Below are 24,717 nucleotides of genomic sequence, written 5' to 3' on the forward strand. Positions count from 1 at the left end.
TGTGTGTGTGTGTGTGTGTGTGTGTAGAGACAGGGTCTCATTCTCACTCAGGCCGTAATGCAGTGGCACAACCTCAAACTCCTGGGCTCGAGGCATCCTCCCACCTCAGCCTCCTTAGTAGCTGGGACTACAGGCCCACACCACCAGGCCCAGCTAATTTTTTTTTTTCTGTAAAGACAGAGATCTCGCTATGTGGCCCAGGCTGGTCTCAAACTCCTGGGCTCAAGCAATCCTCCCACGTTGGCCTCCCAAAGTGCTGAGATTACAGGCGTGAGCCACCAAAGCCGGCCCCAAACTGTTTTCTAACCTGCTTGTACCAGCTTACACTCACAGAATTGAGTAAAACTCCATCCCCACAGTACCAAGGCTTGGTGCTTTGGACATTTTTAGTTTTGCCAATCTCATGGTATAACGGTGCCTCATCATGATTTTAATATGCATTTTTGATTACTAATAAGGCCAAATACATTTTTTGTTTATTGCTCATTTTCTCTTCTCTTTTTGTATAGTACTTAATGGTCTTTCCCATATTTATTTATTTATTTATTTTTCCCAGCTATAGTTCTTCTCTATGTATTCCAGATAACCAACAAACACTGTTGTAATGCTTTTGCAAATATCTTCTTCCAACTTGTGGTTGGTCTTGTTATGATCCTTATGACATCTTTTGAAGAACAAAATGACTTCCCTTCAATGAAACTGAATATATGAACTTTTCCTTTACAGTTACTGCTTCAATGGCTTGTTGAAGAAGTTATTTTCTATCCTGAGGTCATGGAGACACTCTCCTATATTATCTATCTTTAAAGAGCATTTTAGCTTTACTTTTCACATCTAGATTTTTCATAAATCTGGAATTTATTTTTTGTGCATATGATAAGGTAGTAATCTGGGAAAAAGTTTTCCACACATGGCTGTCAAATTGTTCTACCACACTTACTGAAAAGTCAATTATTTCACCACTGATCTGCAATTTCTCCTCTAAGAAATGTCAAAATCCATGTATTCCTGGATCTGTTTCTCAAATTCTCTTCCACTGGTCTAGACAACTACTACAACACTAACACAAAGTCTTATTTATTATAGCCTGACATTTGGAGAGGCAAGTATGCCCATTTTGTTGTTTAAGAATACCATGTCAGCTGAGGTGGGAGGATCACTTGAGCCAAGGAATTTGAGACCAGCCTGGGCAACATAGGGAGACCCCATCTCTATATTAAAAAAAAATTAAAAGAATATTTTGTCTTAATTTTGCTACTTCCGTTACCTCACAAGTTTAAGAATCAGCTTAACAGCCTAGGCAACATAGTGGGACACTGTCTCTATGAAAACAATTTTTTTAATTAGCCAGGTGTGGTGGTGTAGGCCTGTAGTCCCAGCTACTCAGGAGGCTCAGGTGGGAGGATCACTTGAGTCTGGGAGGTTGAGGCTGCAGTGAGCTGAGATCACGCCACTGCATTCCAGCCTGGGTGACAAAGTAAGACACTATTTCAAAAAAAAAGAATCAGATTAACAAATCCCACAAAAATGCTTGAGGTTTTGATTGCAATTACACTGGATCTGTGGATCAATTTGGGGAGAATTAACAGTTTTATAATATCACGTCATCTAATCTACAGGTGCAGTCTATCTGCCCACTTAGCTAGCTCATGTTGAATGCTTCTCAATAAAGCTTTAGAAACTTCAAAGAGGTCTTGCATGGCTTTTGTTAGGTTTTTCCTAAACACTTAATGTTTTTTGGTAACACTGCAAATGACATATTTCTCTAAATGTTATTTTTTGTGTATTGAAAGGCAATTGATTTTTGTACTGAATTTATATCCAACTGCTTAAACATTATTAATTCTAAACATTTATTGTAATAAATCCATAAGAATAATTATGGATTTTCTATTTGTACAATCATATCTATGCAACATAAAAGTTTTGCTTCTTTCTCCTCAATTCTCATATTATTTTATTTTTCTCACTGATACAGTTTGAATACTTGCCCCTTCCAATCTCATGTTGAAATTTCATCCCCAGTGTTAGAGGTGGGGCCTGATGGGAGGTGTTTGGGCCATGAGGGTAGATCCCTCGTGAATGGGCTTGGTGCTATCCTCATGGTAATGACTGAGTTCTCACTCTAGCAGGTCCCTCGAGAAGTGATTTTTTTTTCTTTTTGTTTTTTGAGATGGAGTCTCACTCTGTTGCCCAGACTGGAGTGGCTCACTGTAACCTCCACCTCCCAGGTTCAAGCAATTCTCCTGCCTCAGCCTCCCGAGTAGCTGGAATTACAGGCACCCACCACACCCAGTTAATTTTTATATTTTTAGTAGACACAGGGTTTTACCATGTTGGCCAGGCTGATCTTGAACTCCTGACCTCAGGTGATCTGACCACCTCGGCCTCCCAAAGTGCTGGGATTACGGGCATGAGCCACCGTGCCCAGCCAAAAAGTGATTCTTAAACAGAGCCTAGCACTCCCTCTCTACTCTCTTCCTCTCTCACACAATGTGATGTCTGCTCTCCCTTGCCTTCTGCCATTAGTGGAAGCTTTCTGAGGTCAACCCAGAAGCAGATGCCAGCACCACATTTCTTGTACTGCCTACAGAACCATAAGCCAAATAAAACCTCTTTTCTTTATAAATTACCCAGCTTCAGGTTCGTTTATAGCAACATAAATGGACTAAGACACTTGCTTCTCTGTGCTATCTAGGGGTACAGCAAATTATTAAAGGGCTAACCAAAGGCACCCTTGTCTTGTGCCTTTCTGAAATTTCCTCCAACAACTCTATGAGTTTAACAGCCAAACCAAGATATGGAAATTTTGGGCAACAGAAAGAGCTGTGGCATAACTGTGCCATTCTTCCCTAGCTACTGAACCTTCTGCTTTACCCACAATACAATCCATTAACTTTCCACTAGATGCCTCTGCAATGATAAAATACTCTGGCAAGATATTGTAAGTAAAAAGGAATCTTGTAAGTTTCTGTAAGTGTCTCCAAGTTAATGTGGTTGAAACTGAATGGGTCATTACAGATGAAGCCCCAGAGCGTGGTCATCATGCCACCATCACTGAGGCCTGCTTACCACAACCTCATACTCACCTCACTGGAAGTTGCCCCATGCATGGCTGCTATGGGGCAGGGAGGGAACTGTTAACAATAGCCTTTTCAGCAAATGATTCTGGGTCAAGTCGACATCCACATGCAAATGGACAAAGAAGGACCCCTACTTTATACCATATTCAAAAACTAACTTGAAATCGATCAGAGACAGAAATGTAAGAGCTAAAACAATAAAACTCTTAGAAGAAAACACAGTTGTAAATCTTCATGTCCTTGGATAGGCAATGACTTCTTAGCTATGATGCCAAAAACACAAACAACAAAAGAAAAAACACATAAACTGGAAATCATCAAAATTTTAAACTTTCATGCTTCAAAGAACATCAAGAAAGAAAACTCACAGAATGGGCAGAAGTTTTTACAAATCCTGTCACTGATAAAAGACTTGTACCTAGACTATATAAAGAACAATTATAACTCAATAACTTAAGACAAGTAATCCAATTTTCAAATAAGCAAAGAATCTGAATAGATACTTCTCTATATAAAATATACAAATAGAAATTAAGCAGATAAAAAGATGATCAATATAATTAATCATTAGGAAAATGCAAATCAAAACTTCAATGAGGTAACCCTTCACAAACCTGCTAAGACAGCTATTTTGAAAAAGACAGATTATAACAAGTGTTGGAAAGGATGTGGAGAAACTGAAACCCTCATACATTGCTGGTGTAAATATAAAACGGTGCAGCTACATTGGAAAACAGCCTGACAATTCCTCAAATGATTAAACACAGAGTTATCACATGACCCAGCAATTCTACTCCATGAGAAATGAAAACAAATGTCTGCACAAAGAGTTGTAGACAAATCATAGCAGCATTATTCACAATAGTTAAAAACTGAAAACAATCTGAATGTCCATCAACCAATGAATGAATGAATTGTGCATTCATGCAATGGAATGTTATTCAGCAATAAAATGAAATGAATTACTGCTTGATGCTACAACATGATGAACCAAGAAGACAGTCACAAAGGACCACACACTGTATTTGTCCATTTATGTGAAATTATCAGAATGCACAAATCTCTAGAAACAGAAAGTAGATTAGTAGTTGCCTAGAGGTGTGAGGAATGGGGAGACTAGGAGTGAAGGCTAAAGAGTGAGGGGTTTCTTTTCTGGGGAATTATAATATTCTAAAATTGATTGTGGTTTTGGATGTACAACTTTGTAAGTATACTAAAAACCACTGAATTTTAGCCTTTAAATGGGAAACTTTATGGTATGTCAATTATACATCAAAAAAGTAGCTGACTTATATATGGGTTTCTTGTGCCATTGCTTTCCTAAACTAGAAAGGATAGAAGTATTTCAAAGCCAGACCCATTGAAGAACTCCACTGGAAAAAAAAAAAAACAACCCCACTGGAAGCCCAGGTTTGGGATTAGGCACTTCCAGGGCCTGCAGTTTGCTGGACTTCACCCAGCATGGAGCCAGTCACCAGGCTGTCATTTTTGATTAGAGACAATGGGTAGCTATGAGGTGTTACAGCCTGGCTACCATATAAATGTGATTTTCTGCCTGAACAAATTCTGCTCTAATTAAGTAAAATATTTTTAAATGATTATCAAAACAGGGCTACTCCTCAGTTCTCTCAAAACACGAAAATGCCAGAATTTTAATGCCTGGGGGTTTCCCAAAGTGAGTTGAACACGCTCTTGTTTCCTGAACTGAGGCAGACAGAGGTTTTTCAACTGTCAACTCCACACTGATTCAATTTACCTCATGGCCCAGTGGCTACACACTGGTATATTTGCCACAGCTAAAGTGGAATTAGCAACGCAAGACTATATACTAGGACTAAATACAAAGAAGTAAACAAACACAGTGTCTTTACTAAGAGCTATTGATTGGAACTGTTTTTTAAAAACAAAACTTTAAGGTTACTTTTTTTTTCTAGCTACACTCACGAAAATAGAATGCTTTCCTGAGGCTGAGGAAGGTACGGAGGAAGGGGTACACACTGTGAAGTCATTCCTCAAACCATAACAAATTGAAAGCTGTAGTTTAATATATGACCCAGATGGTAAGTTTTGTAATGATTTTACATTTACAGTATCTTATATTTTTCCTGGGGCATTATATTTCATTTGGCAATAGTTCTCATCCTGGTTTCCCTCCAGCTGCATTTCAAAGGCAAAAAATGTACATTACTTCATCTTGTGGTTTAATCTTGGTATACGAAACATTACATCAGCAGCAATAATTTCTTGTAATCACCTCTGCCCTGTAGCAAGGTCCTTAGGGAGATAGTATTTCATGCATCATAATTTAACCACCACCAAGAATGACCATCACTTAAATAGCTACAGAGGTGGAAATAAATGAGGACATCAGACACCCCCACCCATCCTGCTTAAACTACATTCTTCACTGGATAGAAGAGATGATCATTGAGCATAAATTTCTAATATATTCATGTTCGCTCTACCATTTGACATTCTGGAATCCTGAAAGCCTTCAAATTCGGTCCTGAATCTTATAATGAGAACATTTTATTCGTTTCTTTCTAATTCTTGTAAAAACTGGTTGCCATGAATCTAGACTGTTACCAACAGTTCCTGGAATTTTAGTTAAGAATAAACTGTAGATCCAAACAAATCTAAGCATCCTATTTTAGTAAAATGCTTTCTACTTTATAGCTGGAACAAATCATCCCAGAACCAATTCTTGTTCACCAGTTTTGCATGGTCAACACTGAATATGAAAGAACATAACCTTGAAAAGTATGATCACCCAGGAAAAAAAAGGGAGGAGGGGAACAAGAAGCCTAGATTTGGGCTCCATTATCTTTTCTCAGTGGGCAATGTAAAGGCAACTTATATACACTCTTTCAAAGAGCATGATTTTCTTTAAGTCACTACTAAAGAACACCCTGATGATCAGTACTATGGAGAATTTAGATTTTTTTAGTGCCTTCACTAATCCCATTGATGAAATTACAGCTGTATTAGAAAGAAGAATGGTAAGTATTTTATGCCTATCAGACATAAAGCAGGAAAGTAAAACTTGCAGAGTCAAAGGGAAATCAGTTCCAGGGCAGAAAGTAAAATCCTGGCCTTACATTCATTTGTTCCAGGGCCTATCCAACACAGGGATGGTTTTATATTTCTATCACTGGTTCTTTGCCTTTCGTCCATTTGCCTCGGTAAATACAAGCCTCTGATGGAACAGGAATCCTGCAGCATGACATATATTAAAAATCCTAGAGGGGGCTGGGTGTGGTAGCTCATGCTTATAATCCCAACACTTTGGGAGGCCGAGGCAGGTGGATCACTTGAGGTCAGGAGTTTCAGACCAGCCTGGCCAACATGGTGAAACCCTATCTCTACTAAAAATACAAAAATTAGCCAGGTGTGGTGGCACATGCCTGTAATCCCAGCTACCAGGGAGGCTGAGGCAGGAGAATCACTTGAACTCGGGAGGCGGAGGTTGCATTGAGCTGAGATTGCACCACTGCACTCCAGCCTGGGTGACAGCGAGATGCTATCTCAAAAAAAAAAAAAAAAAAATCTTACAGGGGAACTATTTGTCAGTATTTTACCAGTAGCCTGCTCTCATGGGCACATAAAAGACCATTCCTAACTCATTTCCTTCCCACCGCTCCTGGCCCCCTAACCATCCTGATCCCATCCTGCTCCTACCAAAAACTCAGCAGACAAACAAGCTTGAAGGGAAGTTTCATGACATGAGCCTCTGCTGCTAACTCTTGAATTAGATACACCAACAAAGCAGTAATTGTCCATTGGGAGTTCCAGACGGCAATGGGTCTGTCAAAGAATTACCTCTAAATAAAGGACTTAGGCAAGCACATCATCAGGCAAGGACATTTATCCCAGGGACAAATCAACCTCAGGGTCTTTGCAATTGTGATTACTTCAGCCTGGACTTCCCCTGGCTTTGCTATGGCTAATTCTTTCACATGATCCCTTAGATTTGTTTAAATGTGACCTCTTTAGAGCTGCCTTTTGTGAGCACAGACTTTTTTTTTTTTTTTTTTTTTTTTGAGACGGAGTCTCGCTCTGTCGCCCAGGTTGGAGTGCAGTGGCGCAATCTCGGCTCACTGCAAGCTCCGCCTCCCGGGTTAACGCCATTCTCCTTCCTCAGCCTCCCGAGTAGCTGGGACTACAAGCACCCACCACCACGCCCGGCTAATTTTTTGTATTTTTAGTGGAGACAGGGTGTCACTGTGTTAGCCAGGATGGTCGTGATCTCCTGACCTCGTGATCTGCCTGTCTCGGCCTCCCAAAGTGCTGGGATTACAGGTGTAAACCACCGCACCTGGCCTCGTGAGCACACACTCTTAAGGAATTCTCTCCTCCTCCAACCACAAAACACTCTATCATATATCCCTGTAGTTACGTCCACAGACTCTGGAATCAGACAAACCCTGGCTACTGCCACTCACTAGTGTAGCCTGGGGCAAATCACTTGTTCTCTTGAGTCTCCTGACCCACATCTGTATGATCACCATTGCAAAGTAACAACAATAAAGCCTAAAGAGAAGCAAACACTAAATTGAAAATTAGGTAGCCTACCCTTTAGGTCTGTTCTGCAACTAACCTGGTAGGTGACCTGAAACAAGTTGCTTCCCCTCATGAGGCATCAGTTTCCTCTTATGTTCATTGGAGGGACTGGATTCGATGAAAGTCACCTGTTCTGCATCTGGACAGTCTGTGTTTTCACATTTCTGTCCCAAGATCACAGCTGCCCGAGTGCTGGTCCTAACCTGGGACCACTTGGGCTATCCCCTCCCTCTCCCAAATACCATTCAATTCGACTCAATACAATGCATGATTTAATAAATGTAGGCTGTGGCATCCTGTTTTATATGGAGCTAGAAAGGTATTTTATAACCAACAAAGGAGTCAGGGTCATCTGTAGTTCGTGGTACAGAATTTAACCCTCTGTGATTGTGCTAACATTTCTCTTGGAACTTTCTTGACAAATCCAAATGCTCATGTTTGTGCTCTTTCATTTGATAAATTTTGTCCCTTTTACTGACCCATTGTAAAATCTCCCAACTCATGGCTCAGATGGGGCTCTATTCTGCTTTTGCTCCTGCCTCTGTGTACTGCTCATAGCAGCAGAAGGCAGACAAGTCTTAGGCAGACAGGGGCAAGTCCCTGATAAAACCCCACCTTCAAACCATAGAGAGTTTAAAGCTTGAAAGCCAAGCTACAAGTCCTAGATAAATCCATGGACAAAACTGAGAAACTCTCTTCCCATCTGGCATGCTTTCCTTTAACTGATCCCCATCTTTCACCTATTTTACATATGCCTACCCTTCCCTAATTGTCTTTTTATACTGTCGTGCCCACCTTTGAGTGGTGCCCTTGTTTTAGCCTTTTTTGAATACTCACAAACCAATCAGTATGCATCCCCCTTCTGAGCCCGTAAAAATTCCAGACTCAGCCACACTTTGGGACCACCACTCGAGGGCTGGCCTCTCAAGTCCCCTCTCTACTGAGAGCTGCCATGCAATAAAACTCTCCTCACACTTCAGTTGTCAATGTAACCTCATTCTTCTTGGACGTGGGACAAGAACTCAGAACCTGCCAAACGTGGGTACAAAGAAAGCTGTAAAACTGTAGCCCTCTGCCCTCCACCAGTGCCAGGCAGCCACTTCATGCTCCAGGAAGCAGCAGCAGGGCCAGCCTAGCCCTGGGGCTGTGGGCTGGAGCAGGGCAACAGGACTGAAAGAGCTATTAACACACCCCTGTTTGCTCAGGCTATGGACGGTGGGACTAAAACAACTGTTAGCACACTGTAACACCCACTCTGGGGCTTTGAGGTTGTTGGCATCCCTGTTCAGATGCCACTGTGTTCCCCTCATCCAGATGTCAGCACACAAGGGGGAAGCTGGTTGCAGCATGCCTGGCCCAGCTGCAGGTTGAGTGTGGATCCTGTGGCAAGTGTGGGATCTGGGCAGGAGTGCAAGCCAAGCACAGCCCCCTGGGCTAAGTGAGCAGGGTGCCTCCTGCAGCAAGCCCAGGGCCTGAGTGAGATCCAGGCATGGCCATCGCTGGCTGCAGAGGTCTCTGGCTGGCGAAGTTACACTGAAAAATCCTCTGTCACTGACTTTCCTGGTGAAGTGCTTGTTCCCACTACCCTTAGGTGGCATCTTCTACAACTCAGCCCTTCCCACTTAGTCAACCACAATTTATAAGCCCCAGTCCTATGAGGATTGAGGTTATAGCAAGTAAAGTGAGTTCACAGTTCGTGATTTGGGATTGGGGAATATGTTACCCATAAAGAGCCTGTTCCACCAAATCAAACGGGATTATATATTGTCCTGGAAAATGACGGCTGATTAACCAGCCCCTCTCTCCCCCTCTCCTGCTCCCTCAGGCTTCCCACTGCCTGCTCTAAAATGCTGTCCTTTCACCCAGCCTTTTCAATACTGACTTACTAAGTTACTATGGAATTATTTCCATTGAATTACACAAAACTCACTGACTAAACAACTTAGACAAAAATGTGATTTTTTTTTTGCTTCAATAATAAAAGCAAACCTTTCTGTTTAACCCATTCTGCTCTCCCAAAGGGAGAAAAAGATTATGGTGTCATGATGTTGCTAATAGTTACTTCCTTCCCTGACAGTGTGCTTTCTGTATTATATCATCATTTTATTAAACCCACATATAAATGCTTAAATTGACCAGGGAGTTTTGGAATTCACTGACAATTACCACTTCCATAATCTCCCTGTGAATAAGGCAAAAAGGGGACCTCATCTGACAAGACCAAATCATGTAACTTCTGGCTCTGAAGCCTGTCTGTGTGCAGAATTAAGGGTAATCATAGCCTACAGCATTTAAGCCTAACCACCAAATGTTCTTTAGAATCTTAAACTTGTTTGCAGGGTGGTTTACTTATAATTGTGTGTTTAGTTATTTTTTTCCTTTTAACCAAGTGAAATTAACAGCACAGAGCTTGCCAACTCTGTAGATGGCAACTTTCTATTCATTCAGAAGAGGGAAATTCAGGGGCGTGGCAGGACCATTTTTTGGGCAGCCATCTAACCAACACAACGGCCCTGACCCGGGGGGCACAAGGCCAGAATTCAGAAGATTCAACATCTTGATGCGACTGGATCATTGCTTTCTGAACCTCAGTGGACATCCAAAGGGCCTGCTGAGCTGGGCTTGCTCTCTCAAACACACAAAAGGGACCAAACAAGTTGGTAGGGTTTATGCTTTCCTTTTACATTTTTAAGTATTAAGATTTATAACCATTTTTGTGCCAGCTTAAAAATGATCAACCATTTAAAACTTCAGAAAAGTCACATGTCACCACATTTTTAAAAGGAAAGATGTATTTTCAAAGGGAAAACTGCAGCATGCAGCATGCAAAATTGCAGATCAAGAAGCAGCCAAGTGAAATGAGTCCTTGAGGCTCTCCTGTAACCAGCCTGAACTGGACACAGATTACCCAAAGCAGCAGCTAATCCCCACATTAGCCACTGGACGGTTCCTCAGCTCCTCCTTGGTTTGGCACTCTCACTAGCAGTGCAGGAAGCACTGCCATTGGCCATTAGCCCATTGTTAAACCTTAGCTGTCTCTGTTATGATAAAATACCCAATGCTGAGTATAAGGCCATCCTCAGGGCTCAGGGCTCAGGGCTCAGGGCTCAGGCTATTGCATCAACTTGTAGTTGAAATCACCCAGTGACATGGGGTTTCTGGGATATCAATGACTCAACGTCCCTGGTGAAGATGAGCTGCTTTCAGCAATAAAATGATGTTCTTGCAAGCTTCTAGTGAATAACTCTTTCCTCAAGACGTATCTTTAGATTTATGTTTTGCTTTAATGTGTAACAACATTGAATGTGCAACACTTAAGTGAGGACCCACGGATGGTCTTCTCAGTTCTGTTAACTGTCTGCATGATCTTGAGCCAATTGCTTATCCTCCCTGGGTATCAGTTTTCTCATCCATACAATGGAGGTGATTGTCTTAATAATGATGATAATGTCTTAATAATGATGATGATGATATCCTCCTTGCTCCACCTAACAAGCTGTGGTAAAGATGTGAGGAAAAGGAGAATATAAAATTGTTCTGTAAAATGTAAAGGGCTATAGTAACATAAAATGTTCTTATCATTGGTAACTTTTTTTTTTTTTTTTGAGACAGAGTCTTTCTCTGTTGCCCAGGCCAGAGTGCAATGGTGCAATCTCAGCTCACTGCAACCTCCACTTCCCAGGTTCAAGCTATTCTCCTGCCTCAGCCCCCCAAGTAGCTGGGATTACAGGTGTGCGCCACCACGCCTGGCTATTTTTTTTTCGTATTTTTAGTAGAGACAGGGTTTCACCATGTTGGTCAGGCTGGTCTCAAACTCCTGACCTCGTGATCCTCCTGCCTCGGCCTCCCAAAGTGCTGGGATTACAGACGTGAGCCACTGGGCCCGGCCTATCATTGGTAACTTTTAATAAGATGGGTTTACAATTCCTGCATGCAAACCAAGTCATGGCAAAGGAAAGCTGTGCTGGTGATGCAATATGGCTGTAGACAAAAGGTATTGTAACATTGTGAAGAGAACTGCAGTGGCAGTCAAGAAGTCCGAGTTCTAGCCCCAGCCCTGCTGCTAACTATCTGTATGACCTTCTCCTGTCTGGACCTCTACAAAACAAATGGGTTAGATTAGGTCAATTTTCAAACTCTGTAGGAGCAGAAATCTGTGACCTGAAACCATAGGCATTAGCTCAATCTATATAATAGCAATGAAACAGTGCTTACCCAATTGTGTAAAATTATACTGTTTAACAGAAAACATTATATTTCTTTAATTTGATGATGGACAGTGTGATAGTTAATATTAAGTGTCAACTTGATTGGATTGAGGGATGCAAAGTATTGTTCCTGGATATGTTTGTGAGAGTGTTGCCATAGGAGATTAACATTTGAGTCAGCAGACTGTTATGGGTAGACCCACCCTCAATCTGGGTGACCACCATTCAATTGGCTGCCAGTGTGGCTAGAACAAAGCAGGAAGAAGAAGGTGGAATTAGCTGACTTCCTAGTCTTCCAGCTTTCATCTTTCTCCTGTGCTGGATGCTTCCTGCCCCTGAACATCAGACTCCGGATTCTTCAGCTTTTGGACTCTTGGACTTACACCAGTGGTTTACCAAGGGCTCTCAGGCCTTCAGCCACAGATTGAAGGTTGTACTGTCTGCTTCCCTACTTTTGAGGTTGTGGGACTCAAACTGAGCCACTACTGGCTTCCTTCCTCCTCAGCTTACAGATGGCCTATCGTGGGACTTCACCTCGTGATCGTGTGAGTCAATTCTCCTTAATGAACTCCCTTTCATATATATACATCTATCCTATTAGTTCTGTCCCTCCAGAGAACCCTGACTAATACTGTATTTAATTGAAGTTCATATCTAAAATAAGGATGGGTCTTAGAATGACTGCATACATTCTTTTAATATTCCTGAAATGTCAGTATTAATTGATGGTGCAAACTACAACTAATGGCATCTTAGCATCAAGAACATATGGTGCTTTGGATTTTCCCTGACCTTGATGTCCCTTCTCCAAACAATTGAGATCTGAGGAACATAGTTTGAAAACTACTGGACTAGAAGATTTCTAGGGGGCATTACAAATCTGACATTCTATGGTTTAAATACCATACACATGACTATGAGAAATGGTGGCAAGGTTCTGTCCAAGCATATTCAAAACATGACCATGTTGAGGCCAGGCATGGTGGCTTACACCTATATTCCCACCGCTTTGGAAGGCTGAGGCAGGCGGATCACTTGAGGCCAGGAGTTTGAGACCCATTTGGCCAACATGGTGAAATCATGTCTCTACTAAAAATACAAAAAATTAGCGGGGCATGGTGGTGTGTGCCTGTAGTCCCAGCTACTTGGGAGGCTGAGGCAGGAGAACCCGGGAACCGGAAGTTGCAGTGAGCAAAGATTGCACCACTGCACTCCAGCCTGGGTGGAGACTCCCTCTCAAAAAAAAAAAAAAAAAAAGACCCTGTTGAAAGATGTTTCTTTTGTGACTAAAAAGACCAGCTCTAAAGGCAGTTCTCAAAAAGGGGATTTCAAGAAGTTAGAGCCACCTTTACATGGTTGGAAATGCTGTGTATCCTTACAAGGTGACCTGTCAAAAGGCACACATCTCATTTAGAGCCACATTTAAACAGAGCCACGTGACCCCACAGGAGAGGGAATGTGTTTCCGCTTTAAGGTGAGAAAAGCTTAGAAAAGTCCTGGGCCTGCCTGACCAGGGACAAATGGGGTAGCTAGAGCCCAATTAGCTGCAGTGTGGTTAATAACCATGATAACTGCCCTTACTGTGTGCAACACACTTTATCCATGATCTCCTCAACACAAGTCCAGGAGTGTAAAAAGACAGGCACTGTCCTCCCCATTTTAGAGATGATGAAACTGAAGACCTGACAACTGAAATAAATTGCCCAAAATTTCTCAGCTAATAAACAGCAGTGCTAGTGATTTAAACTGCTTCTTCAGGGTTCAGAGTCCACATCATCTCCTATTTCACTGCATGCCCATAGGCCTTACAATACGGAGTCCCCAAGCAAACTTAGCTCTGTTTGGGATCAGGTTTGTTTTAACAGAGGGGCTTCTTTTGGTGGCAATGAACATGCCACTCTCACTGCCATGTGTGGAGGGTCTTATTCCTTAAGCGTGGTCTCCCCCTATGAAATCTTCAGGATCTCTGAAAGTTTTCCAAACTGTCCCTTCTGGAAGAGCCAGATGAGAGACACAGGGGCAACCCTGGTAGCTTGATTAAACCAAGCCATAATGATGGCATAGACCTTGAGAGGCAGTTTTGCCAGGAGGACAAAGCGTGTCTTTCTGACAGCTATAGGTGGACAAAAAGCTAAGACACTTGGTGCTGAGGGCCAGAAATTTTTTAAACTGGCCACTAGCAGCCATAATTTCTAAGATGGGAGGTATTTTCCCCCACCCCTTCAGAAAGCCTTCAGAAGTACAATTCAATTGGAGCCCATTTGCTACCTGCTTGGAATGTGATCAGGTGGGACATGATCTCTCTTCCTGGGTAGTCTTAGTGAAGCCCAGCTGGCTTCTCTATTTGCTCTGGAAAAAGCCCCACAGCCTACTTGACAGCCAGCCAAACAGTCACCCTGTTAATGGTCCCTGTTCTAAATACAATTGGCAGGTTAGCTCAGAATAAATGGCCTGCCGAAGGCAAGAAAGCCCTGCTAACTCTTCTGATGACACCTTCAGATTGACCATAGGTCCACACCACTTCTTTATGCTCAGTCCTTAATTATTCATGCTAACAGAGGGGAACAATGTCAATGACTATCTAGAAGAAGAGATAATGAGAGGGTAATTCCTACTGGGTGGTGGACTATGTTTGATGATGACTTTACAAAATTACCTTCCCAATTATGTTTTCTTTAATGAATCATGAAATAAGTTGCCTTTTCTGGTTTGGCAGTGGCAGAGAGTCTTTAATGAGATGTGTGTAATAGGGGGAGGGACTCCTCTGACCAATTCTCCATAGTTAACCACTAGCAGACTAGACCACTGCAGGACTAGCAGCACATACAACCAACTGTCACTATGAAAAGACTGGCTAATCATTTAGTGCAAGTGGCTAGAATATTCACTTAATCCCATAGGCACAACCATAGTTTAACATGATAATGGAAAATAAAAGATGAGATGCGATTTTCAAATTTCCTGTACCATAAAGTCACATAAACTCTCCTCTCTGAATGGGTCAATTTCCATGATATAATTTTTCATTTTAGGACTTCTCTAAGAAGACAGAGAAGAGCATCACTGACTTCCAAAAGCCTAAGGAAGACTCTCTGGAGTTTTTCCTGAAACACAATATAGGTTTCATGTTAATTATTTCTTGAGATTTATAGGAGCTGAAAAACTAAAGAAAATGTGAAATTATTGAAAAAGGGTATTTTGTGCAGCTTCCCTTTCTTAACATCTGCATACAGCCTTTTGATAGAGCATATTAAGGTACAGTTTTTACAACTTTGATCTTGCATTAGTGAATTCCTTCAAGTCAAATGCACTTCATTTTGTTCCTCACTCTTGAGTTGTAAATGGCCATTGGAAATCTCAGAAGAACTGGACACTCAGGCTACAAAGCAGCCATCCAAGGTGTGATTGCTCTGTTGCCACTGGGAGGCATTTCACTGGGCAAATTTCTGCCCTTGTAAGCACTTCTTCTCACTGAAATGATTTAAAGCTGCCTGAACACATCTGAAAACCTGATTTACCCTTTAAGATTTCATTTGATTGATCTTCCCAGCACTTCTCTCCAGAGAGAGCCAGCTGTAAGCATTAGTCAGCGTACGGAAAACCCTGGAAAGATGAACAAAGAACAACCCCCATGATTAGTTGCTAAATTAAAGAGGGAAGAAAACAAATTCTACCAAATGTCAACAGAGCTCAGCATTCTCCCCTGAATGAAGCCACACTCCAGCAGTGGGAAGTAGACGGTGGGGGGCTGGCTGAAGACTGGAAAGTGACATGGAAGTAAAAATTAAAAATTTCTGAGATAGATTCGGCCTGTCCATCCACCCACCAAAAGGACAGGATGCCTTCCTCTTCTTGTCTCCTGAAGTCTGGCCATCCCAGATACAGTAGGTCTCAGAAAGCACAGCAGGCTCCTTCTTTAAGGTGGAAATGAAAATGCCTAGTCCTGGAAGTATGTCAATCTCCTGAAGCCACCCAAGGCACTGCATCCCATTCCCAGGACAGGTTCAGTATCATCGATGCTTACATCTCCGTGAGAATGTGCACACAGTAACCATCTACCAAACCCCAACTAAAAAAACAGAAAAAATAATCTGGAAGAAAAAGGAAATGGCAAAACATCTTTTAGGTACAGGATATGGAACAAATTGTTGATCGATGTACACTAAAATTCTCAGTAATTCAAATGTAAAAGGAACATGAGCAAGGGATTTTGGACTGATGGGACCCAGACTAGCTAACATTTTGATTTAAAAGAAAAAAAAACAGTGAGGCATCTGATCTGCCAGAGACTCTGAAAGAATAGATAACAAGTTATTGGGGTTTTAGCATAAATGACATGAAAAAGCTTGTCTGGTCCAAGAGCCAATACTTTTGGCATGTTGGATGCCTGCCCAGCTAGCTAACCAGCAACTGGCTAGATGGATGCAGGAGACAATAACTGTAGGCAGCTCCGTCTGCATGGGTTGGTCCCTACTACTGGTCCACCAGTACTCTAAGCTCTTGGCTCTTCAGTCCTCACATTGTTTTGCCCCTGCCTCTGCTCCCACCCAATATAAAGGCAATCTAACCACAGAAGGGCTGTTACTTTATCCTACATTGAAAGCCCCTTAACAATGGATTGACATGCCCAAAGATGTATTTGAGAGATATCATCTTGGCTGCAGTATAGACAGTGGAGTGGAGGATAAAGAGCAGATAGACTACACGAAAGCTATTGCAATAATCTCTGCAGTGAAATGATGAAAGCTTCAGCTAAAGTGGTGGCAACAGAAACAGACATGAGTTGGGACAAAGGAGATAGAGACAACATGACTTGGTGATGGATTAAATTTTGGAGATAAGGTAGACACCAGGGTCTAGACCTTTACTACTTAAGGTGTAGTCTGCAGACCAACAGCATCAGCCTCACCTGGGAGATTGTTAAAAATGTAGAATCTCATGCCCCACCCCTGACCTACTGAATCAGAATCTTCATTTTCACAAAACTCAGTGATTCATGTGCATAGCTAAGTTTGAAAAGTGCTGGTTTGGAAAACATTCAGGTTCCTGAAAAGCTGGCTATCGTGCCATCCCCTTAAAGACAAAAAATTGGATTTGGCTTTTGGCAGGTTGAATTCATGGTGCTTGAAAATTATAATTTTGCTTATTCAACATACAATAATTGAATACTGCAGACAAAGACACTGGGAAGACAGATATGAAAGACATAGTCTCCCATCTGGTAAAACAAAAGAAAACAGAAACAAAAACCAGGCAATTACACTACAGCATGGTAAGTGCCATGTTTGAAGTATGAGAGAGCTCCCATCAGGTAAAACAAAATAAAACAAAAACAAAAGCCAGGCAATTACACTATAGCATGGTGAGTGCCATGCTTGAGGTATTCACTGGCTACAATTTGAGTAAATTACCCAAAGACTGTTTACCTTCCTGCTTTCATCCTGGAGTTATGAGTCAGCCCGGATCCCGCCTGGGCAGGTCATGTTGTTGGCTCAGTCAATGAGAAGCCCATATCATCCTTCAGCCAGACATGTCAATGGCTTAATCAGGACCCCTGGGCTTCTTTCCTTCAAATCGTATGGTTGGAGTTAGAAAGTAGGATAATATTTTATGGAGTAAGTAATTTGGCTCATTAGATGCTGATGAGCTATCATTTCTATCTATTGCCTTACAAGTCAAATCTCTGAAAGGAGTAAAGCCAGAAAGCTATAGACATAAAGAAGCATCTTCATTTTCACAAATAAACACTCTTTCAAAAAACTTCCTAAGCAGGGCCGGGCATGGTGGCTCACGCCTGTAATCCCAGCACTTTGGGAGGCCAAGGTGGGCGGATCACGAGGTCAGGAGATAGAGACCATCCTGGCTAACACGGTGAAACCCCGTCTTTACTAAAAATACAAAACCAAAAAAATTAGCCAGGTGTGGTGGCGGGCACCTGTAGTTCCAGCTACTCCAAGCAAAAAAACAACTTCCTAGGCAGATGTGGATAGCATCACCTTGGCTCAACCAAAAAGGCTTTTCTTTGTCCACAGGTGCCCAATGATGCCGGTTGTCTCCATTTATTCCACCTCTTCAAATGCAGCTCATTAATAACAAGCGAGCAAATGCCATTTAAGCCACATGGCCATGGTCCTTATCCAAATCTGACCAACATTTCAGGGCTCCTTTTGGCAGTGTCAACGAAAAGAGTTAAACTGTAAGATATTTGAAGTGATTTATTTTGAGCCAAATAGGAGCGACCATGGCCCATGACACAACCCTCAGGAGGTCCTGAGACCATGTGCCCAAGGTGGTCGCGGTGCAGCTTGGTTGTATACATTTTAGAGAGGCATGGGATTTCAATGAAATACATTTAAGAAATATATTGGTTCGGTTCAGAAAGGCGGGACAACTTGAAGGGGAGAGCCTCCGGCTTCATAGGTAGGTTTAAAATTTTTCTGTGGCTCATGCCTGTAATCCCAACACTTTGGGAGGCTTGGCGGGTGGATCACTTGAGGCCAGGAATTTGAGACCAGTCTGCCCAACATGGCAAAACCCTGTCTCTACTAAAAATACAAAAATTAGCCGGGCATGGTAGCACACGCCTTTAATCCCAGCTACTTGGGACGCTGAGGCATGAGAATCGCTTGAGCCTGGGAGGCATAGGTTGCAGTGAGCCAAGATTGCAGTAGGGCACTCCAGTCTGGGTGACAGAGCTGGACTCTGTCTCAAAAAAAAAAAAAAAAAAAAAAAAAATTCTGGTTGACAACTGGTTGAGTTTATCTAAATAAAGGCCTAGGATCAATAGAAAGGAAATGTTTGGGATAAGATAAAGGATTGTGAAGACCAAAGTTCTTATTGTGCAGAAGAAGTCTCCAGGTAGGAAGATTCCAAGAGAACAGATTGTAAATGCTTCTTATCAGACTTAAGGTCTGCGTTGATGTTAATGCCAGAGAGGTAATCATGAGGCATGTCCCACCACCACATCCTGTCATGACTTGAACCAGTCTTTCAAGTTAAATTTTAAGAATGCCTTGGTCGAGGAGGAAGTGCATTTAGATGGTTGGGGGGTAGGTCTCAGCATTTTATTTTTGGTTTACAAGAGCAACACTTTCTTCCTGGCTTTCTTTAGTGCCATCTTTTCCCAACTATGTTTATTGATATTACTAATCCCTGTTATATTTGGTCTACGTGTTTTGCTCCCCCAGTGATTTATTTTCTGGCAATATATTTATATTTACAAAACCATAGACTCTACTTAATATGAGACAACATATTTTTCAGTACAGCTCAAAGTGCTCTTACATGATCTAATTATCAGTCCAGCATCTCCATGAGTTAAGTGATAGTAGGTATTCATTTCCACTTCACCATTAAGGAGACTGAAGCAGACAGCACTTTAGGGGCTTTGTCTAGAGCCACTGAGCTAAGCAGAGAATGGAACCTGGGTACCATTAGTCCAAGGAATAGTGCCATACACCACAGGCCCGCTCCATATGTAATAGCATTTGTAAATAGACAATTCACATTTGCAATTAAAAAAAACAAATCTCTAAGCATCAAGAAATATCCATAGAAGTCCATAAAATTTTTGCATTGCCTGGAATTCAGCAAAAATGTAATTTTCCTTTCAAGCATCCAATACTAGCCAGCATATCTTGTAGTCTAAAAAAAATGAAAATTTTTTTTACAATAACTATTCCCCAGTTAAAATCTGTCACCAGGTAAAGCCTTGTTCTTTAGCTGTCCCACAGCATCGCAAGCTACGATACGTAACTTCCTTCAGGTATGGCACATAAGCTAAATTTTGCCTCTTCTCAATAAATCCAGCTCAAGTTGGAAACCAGGAATATTTATGGGACACATCGAGACCATTAATAAAACCAAATTTTATTGAATATATGCAAAAATCTGATAATATAAATGTCTTGAGATCATTAAAGTATTTCGTGCTAAAGGGAAGAGCAACAATAGTTGCAAAGTCACAGCATTTGACACATTTTAGGTTTGAAACAGTTAATGAGTCATCAACAGATGCCCTCAAATGTGTTCCTATAAGCCTGAGGGAAAAATTGAATAGAATCAATCCTCGCTTAGCCTAAAATTAAAAGCATACATACCAATAATCACTGTGGTATTGTGATTTATAAGAAATATATATTTTGATTTTCATTCCTCCAAAAACTGTTGGAATCTCTGAAGTGATAAATGTTTTGTGTGCTAATGAATGACTGATGGCTGGGGGCTCCTGGATAGCCTCAGGATGAAGGCTGGTTGCCAAGGGAACCAACCATGTGATTAGAGGGTTGAAACTTTCAGCCAGACCAGCCCCACCACCTCTAGAAAAGGGAGAGGGGTTTAAGATTGAGTTATTGATGGGGCATGGTGGCTCACGTCCATAATCCCAGGACTTTGTGGGAGGCTGAGGTAGGCAGACCGCTTGAGCTCAGGAGCTCCAGACCAGGCTGGGCAACATGGCGAAACGCCGCCTCTAGGAAAAACAAAAATTAGCCGTGTGTCGTGGTGTGTGCCAGCAGTCCCAGTTACTCAGGAGGCTGAGGTGGGAGGATTGCTTGAGCCTGGGAGTTCGAGACCAGCCTGGAAAAGAAAGTGAGACCGTGCGCCTGTGGTCCCAGCTACTCAGGAGGTGGAAGTGGGATGATTACTTGAACCCAGGAGGCAGAGGTTGCAGTGAGCTGTGATCGCGCCACTGCACTCCAGCCTAGGTGATAGGGTGAGACCCTGTCTCAAAACAAAAGATAAAAAGAGAGACTGAATTATTACCAATGACAAATGATTTAATCAGTCCTGCCTAATGAAGTCTCCACAAAACCCCAAAAAGACAGAGTTTAGAATGCTTCCATATTGGTGAACACATGGAGGTGACAAGAGGCTCTGCATCCCTCCCCACATACCTTTCCTTATGTACCTTGGCATCTGGCTGTTCATCTGTATCCTTTATTGTATCCTTTCTTAAATAATAAACCAGTAAATGTAAGCAAGTGTTCCTTGAGTTCTGTGACCTGTCCTAGCTAATTGTCACACCCAAGGAGGGGGTTGTGGAAACCTTGATTTACAGCCAGAAGTACAGGTGACAACCTGGGACTGGAGATAGGTGTCTGAAGGGGAGGGGGCAGACTTGTGGGACTGAGCCCTTAATCTATGGGGCCTGCACTAATGCTGGTTAGTTTCAGAACTGAATTGAGTTTAAGACAGCCAGATAGTGTCGGAGTATTGGTCTCTGTGGGAAAATTCACACATTTTGATGACCAGAAGTGTGTGAGTGTATAGAGGAAAGAAAGAACAGTTTGATTTTTTTGTTTACAGCAACCTAATGATATTCTTTATTATTAGGTGGGCATGAATTAGGATTTACTTTTAAATAAAGCAACATATTTTAATATTAGCAAGAATCTTACAATTTTTCTAATAACACTTTAAAATGTTATTAATAGAATGAAACCAGAAGCTAAATAATGATTAAATAACATTTAAAGAGCAACTCATACATTATAAAGCCCTCTCACTTACATACAGTATTTGGGCCTCAAAACAGTCCCATGAGGTAGCATTCTCCTTTTACAAATGAGGAAACTGAAGGTCAGAAGTAGGTGCAGTGATTAACCCAAAGTCTCATGATTGGTAAGTGAAAGAGCCATCACGTAAACTCAAGTCTGTGTGACTCCAAATCCTAGAAAGCTTAAATAGCTGATTCTAGATTCCCAAGAATAAATATCTTCATTAGTAATTTGACTGGTTAGAGATAATTCCCACAATATTAAATTTTTTACTCTAAAATTGTCACTCTCACTTCTCCACGAACAACTGTGATCTAGAGAAATCTGCGTTTTTGGAGAGCGGTATATAGAAAAGAAAGAGAGGAAAAAGAAAATACAAGCATTTACTTTTTTCCAGTGTACACATTTCATGGCAAGAAGGTACAGTTGTTCTCCACTGCTCTTGGGCTTGGCAACTGCAATGGGAAGGAATGGGCATCCAAATGCTAGTCTTCAGAGGCATTCCAGGTATCCCTCACTTAGGGCCTTGAAGCTGGGCTTAGGTAAGTAGGGCCTTCTCTCCATTGTGCATGGCTATCTCTTGTCAATCCATTCTAAGGTTTAGCATCCCATTTGGTCCAGAACAGCCTCTTCCAATCCTGTCTGTTTAGGTCCAGTTGTTTGGATTTTATCCTTAGCAACTAGCGAGGAAAACCTGTCTATGCATTGCAAATAACATTTCCTTTTAACATATTTTGAAATTATTTTAAGTGAGATAAATGAGACAAAGCACCTCAAAACTCCCAGTATGGCTGAGCGCAGTAGCTCACGCCTATAATCCTAGCACTTTGGGAGGCCAAGGCGGGTGGATCACTTGAGGCCAGGAGTTCTAGACCAGTCTGGCCAACGTGGAGAAAACCTATGTCTACTAAAAATACAAAAATTAGCTGGGCGTGGTGGTGTGTGCCTGTAATCCCAGCTACTTGGGAGGCTGAGGCAGGAGAATCACTTGAACCCAGGAGGTGGAGGTTGCAGTAAACTGAGATTGCACCACTGCACTCCAGCTTGGGTGACGGAGGGGGACTCAGTCTCAAAAACAAAACAAAACAAACAAACAAAAAAACCCTCCCAGTCTATGTCTACAGTACTGAGCCCCCCATCCACAGATCCACTGCCCGTGGGCATCTCAACATGGCGACTCCACAGTCTCCCCAAATTCCACAAGTAAACAAAGACTGTCTCCCATTTCCCTGCTTATCACAGCTTCTCCAGTCTTCTCAAGGCAGAATGCTTGGCAGAAACTTCCTTGCTTCCTCACTCTCATCCCTACCATCTATATCTTTTACTTGCAGCATTCTTTCTATTCTTCCTCCTAAACCTCCTGAATCCATTCACCGCTCTGCATTCCCCACAATCACTTCCCCAAGCCAAACCACAACCCTGTCTCCCTGGGCTGCTCCCTGCAGCCTTCTAACTCACTGCCATGTTCTTGCCACTCTCCAGCCCCTTCACACAGAAGACAGAGGAATTCAGTAAAAACACAAATCAAATTAAATGACTCCTCTACTTAAAAGTCCCAATGCCTTCTCACTGCTCTCAGACTAAAGTCCAAAATATGTCGCATATCCTACAGAGCTCTCTAGGTGTCCTGGTTTCTATCAAATTCTGAGGTCACAGATCTCATTCTAGCCCATAAGTACAAGCAACTCTTCCTCTTGTAACTCCCTTTACTCATGCTGCTTCCTAAGGTTTCCCCCAATCCTTGCCTGGTTATGGATCCTTGGGGACTGCATTGGGCCATACTTGCATTGCTATAAAGAAATGCTTGAGTTTGAGACTAGCCCGGGCAACATGGCAAAACCCTGTGTCTACAAAAAATACAAAAAATTAGCCAGGCATGTGCCTGTAGTTCCAGCTACTCTGGAGGCTGAGGAGGGAGGATCGCTTGTGCCCGGGAGACAGAGGTTGCAGTGATAAGAGAACACAACATTACACTCCAGCCTGGGCTACAGAGTGAAACCCTGTCTCAAAAAAAAAAAAAAAGAAAAGAAAAGAAAAAAGAAAAAGAAAGAAATGCCAGAGACTGGGTAATTTATAAAGAAAAGAGGTTTAATTAGCTCATGGTTCTGTAGGCTGTACAAGAAACAGTGTTAGCATCTGCTTGGCTTTTGGGGGGGCTTCAGGAAGATTCCAATCATGGTGGAAGGTTAAAGGGTAGCAGACGTGTCACATGGCAAAAGCAGGAGGAGAGAGACAGTGGTCAAGAGGAGTTGCCACACACTTTTTTTTTTTTTTTTTTTGGGACGGAGTCTCACTCTATTGCCCAGGCTGGAGTGCAGTGGGGCAATCTTGGCTCACTGCACCTCCTGGGTTCAAGCAATTCTCCTGCCTCAGCCTCTCAAGTAGCTGGGATTACAGGCACACACCACCATGCCTGGCTAATTTTTGTAGTTTTAGTAGAGATGGAGTTTCACCATGTTGGCCAGGCTGGTCTCAAACTTCTGGCCTCAAACTCCCACCTCAGCCTCCCAAAATGCTGGGATTACAGGCATGTGCCACTTCGCCCAGCTGCCACACACTTTCAAATGACCAGATCTCATGTGAATTCAGATGAGAGCTCCCTTATCACCAAGTGGATGGCCCAAGGCATTCATGAGGGATCTGCCTCTATGATCCAAATACCTCCCACCAGGCCCCACCTCTAATATTGTGGATTACATTTCAACATGAGATTTGGGCAGAGACAAATATCCAAACTATATCAGGGACTCAACTCAGGTGTCACCTCCATCAACAGAGCCTACCCTGATTTGAGAACCCTTGTTCTCTATTGTCACAGCAACCTGTGCTCACCTTTATCATAGCACTGAATACCCTATTTGATTGTCTCCTCTCAGTAGTCTATGAACTCTCCAAAATCAGTACCTATGGCACTGCTAGCTCTGTAACCCCAGGACCTAACACAGATCCTGGCACACAGTAAGCACTTCATACTGAATGAATTAATAGCAAAGAGTCCAACTTCATACAAATAGGCCATGTTATTAGGTCTATCTTGGTGTCAACCAGTTTATAGTCAATTTTTGTTTCTATTCATGCTGAGTCAGTGGCAGGCAGCAGATGGAGATTTGCAGATCATACATAATTGCAACTCTCCAAAACCAAATGCCTACAAAGGCAATGGAGGGACAGATGCAACTAAAGCAACAAAAGGCTAGGGGCATATTTGATAAAAATATATGGACTTTGAAAATTTGATCCCTGAAAAAAAAATTGAGCCACTACAGCCCTTGATGTACAGAGTAGTAGACTCAGCAACATGATCTTATTGAGCTAAAATTATGTGAGTGCAACACGGAGCCTCAAAGACTTAAAAAGCCAACCCAGATC

The 24,717-nt window shown here is 42.2% G+C and overlaps 1 protein-coding gene and 1 pseudogene across 6 annotated transcripts in view; both read right to left on the reverse strand.

The window, feature by feature from the left end:
- On the reverse strand, nucleotides 1–23,343 carry LOC129053055 (N-alpha-acetyltransferase 20-like; annotated as a pseudogene).
- Nucleotides 1–24,717, reverse strand: part of HS6ST2 (heparan sulfate 6-O-sulfotransferase 2) — a 330,939-nt gene that overhangs the window by 277,298 nt on the left and 28,924 nt on the right. The gene's annotated exons all lie outside the window — the stretch shown is intronic.

This window comes from Pongo abelii, chromosome X, assembly GCF_028885655.2.
Source record: "Pongo abelii isolate AG06213 chromosome X, NHGRI_mPonAbe1-v2.0_pri, whole genome shotgun sequence".
In the NCBI taxonomy this organism is placed as follows: Eukaryota; Metazoa; Chordata; class Mammalia; order Primates; family Hominidae; genus Pongo; species Pongo abelii.